The sequence below is a fragment of the Chrysochloris asiatica genome, unplaced genomic scaffold (assembly GCF_000296735.1).
Source record: "Chrysochloris asiatica unplaced genomic scaffold, ChrAsi1.0 scaffold00144, whole genome shotgun sequence".
NCBI lineage: Eukaryota > Metazoa > Chordata > Mammalia > Afrosoricida > Chrysochloridae > Chrysochloris > Chrysochloris asiatica.
Genome location: NW_006408662.1, coordinates 6827326 through 6830085, shown reverse-complemented (window position 1 = coordinate 6830085; position 2760 = coordinate 6827326).

Sequence of the window (2760 nt, the reverse complement as noted above, 5' to 3'; positions counted from 1 at the left end):
GCCTCATCTTTCTCCCGTGGAACTGCTGGTAGTTCCAAACTGCTGACCTTGAGGTAAGCAGCCTGCCTCGGAACCACTACTGATTATGTAATTGCTGCCAATTAGTAGCACGCCTAGAAAGAGTGAATTAGCAACCAGGGCAAAAAAAAAAAAAAGGTTGCTTAGGCAGAAAATCAAGGTTTTCAAAAGAAAAGGTTGAGTAAGGAAAAAACCATTGGGACAATTGAAAAGCAGTTATTAAAATATCCATTTAAAAAGGTGATAAATGCCAATGGTTGAACAAACCTGTTAAACGTTTAAAATAAATCCTTCCCACCTTCCCTCCTTAAGAAGCAGAAAAGCAGGATGATCTCTGGAAGTAAAAGATAACTTGATATTCCGGAAAGTGACTAAGTTACACTATTTAGATAGTAAGGATTTTATTTTGGCCCACATGTGCATATCAAAATTACTTCTGAAACTTCTATTTATTTATTTGCCAAAAGGAGACTGGCAATATTCAAGGCAGGAAAAAAAAACCTTTGGGTGGTGGGCAGTGACCTCACTTTTGTTTTATTTCCATATTTGATGAGATGCTTGTTTTTAAAGAATGTTGCCTGAACCCTGCTGTCACTGTTGTGGTGTGTGTACATCACAGAATGTGAGTGGGCCAAATACTGCGGTCTTGGCTTTCTCTCAATGCCTGTTGTTAAGTGCCCAGTCAGTTCCAACTCTTAACGGCCCTGTATAGGGTTTCTGAGGAACAGCTGCTAAGTTTGAACCACCGACCTTGTGGTTTAAACCAACCTTGCAGTCCCGTGCTTATCCTACAGCACCACAACAGGACTCCCTCAGTACCTGTTGTTGTTGTTAAGTACCATGGAGTCAGTTCCAACTCACAGCGACCCTGCACAGGGTTTTCGAGGCTATAAATTTTTACGGGAGCAGAACGCCTCATCTTTCTCCCGTGGAACCGCTGGTAGTTTCGAACTGCCGACCTTGAGGTTCGCAGCCCGACTCGTAACCACTAAGCTACTAGAGCTCCTTAGTGATCAGCAAAACTCAAAGAGAATTTCCTACATGACGTATTTTAGGAAACGGGTGGGACTCAATCCAGTCAGCACCTGCCCACTCTCAACTCCCAGTGTGTAAATTGAGCCTAATCAGAATTTTTTTTCATTAATTCGATTGTTTTTCCTGAAAATGACAAGAGGCGCTGAGAGACACCCAACCTTCCGGTGGGCCTTCCTGCCCCCGGAGCAACGTGCTTCCTCAAGTCTCAGTTTGTTGTTGTGTAGTGCTGTCCAGTCGGTTCCAACCCATAAAGACCCTGTATAGGGTTTCCAAAGAGCAGTTGGTGAGCTTGAACCGCCGACCTTGCAGTTCAATCAGCTTTGCAGTCTGGCACATTAACCTACAGCGGCCCACCAGGACAAGTCTCAGTTTACCAAGATTTAAAACAGAGATAGGATCTCTCAGAAGGTCTATGTACTCTTGCATATCAGATGCAGAGTGATTAAAGGAAGTGACCTCCAGGGAAATTCAAATTAGTAAAATGTTCTTTTTTTTCTCCTATCCTTATGGTTCCCAGCTAAAAGGAAATAAAGACCTTCCTTCTATTACCCCAAACTTGGTGAGATTGAGGTTTTGAGATTATTTATCCAAAGCCCCAATTTCTAATCCATTTCTCACTTGGTTAGCTCTATAAGAGCTAAAGATTCTAGAAATTTAGAGTATTGCCTCATTTAGTGTATATACAGCCAAGTTAGTGCGATAACATGACCAGGAAAACCCCCTCCTGGTGTAGTTCTATAGGATCAACACTGGACTGTGAACCACAAGGTTGGCAGTTCAAATCCACCAACTGCCCCTCTGAAGCCCTATACAGGGTAATTGGGAGTCAGGACTGACTCGACAGCACTTAGCCACAACAACTTAGTGGCCTCTCTTCCTGGCCCACTGAGGTCATGAACCCCCTGAAAACCAGCAAGTTTCTAAGAATGAATATTTTTGTAGTAAAGGAACAGCCACTGAACTAATTTTTTATACTAAATGAGTAGGCATGTGCTGTTTGCAATATAACAGTCCCTAGGATTTCCTTGTATAACAACTACAGATACAGTTAATGCAACTCAAAGGAGAGAACTAGAGAAAAGCTCTTCTAGTCTCTTAGAGGTTTGAGTGGGCAATGGGAAATTCTAGGTGGTTTCAAACATTTCCCCCTTAATAGATCATATTACACCACACACATTTCACCATGAATGTGGATGATTTGATACAATAACAGAAACCAAAGAATGCCTTACAAGACAATCTATGCTAATCACCGTGCCTTCTTCCTGTTCACGTTGGACATGGGTGGCCATGCATACCCATTATTTTCCATAGAAAACTACACACTTGAACTCATTAAACAGCCTGTTCAATTGCATCAGGTGTTAACAGACACCGCAGCTGCCTGATGGTCAAAAATATTGTGGGCTTGCTGTAACGGTCATTTGGGTTGGCAGAATGTGGGGACTCAGATTGGGTTGCTTTGAGGAGTCTATATTTTATAGTTCAATGAAATGACTGGGGTTGAATTTGACCTCCTGTTTTAACTCTTCTTCTGCTAAACGGTTTCCCCTCCTATTTTGTTTTCAAGTTCTTTATTTTTATTTATTTATTTATTTTTATGTTGTTGTTGTTGTTGTTGTTTTAATTTAAGGTTTTTATTGTGGATTGAGTGAAAGTTTACAGGGCACATCATCAGTTTCACATTCAACCATTCATATAACTTGT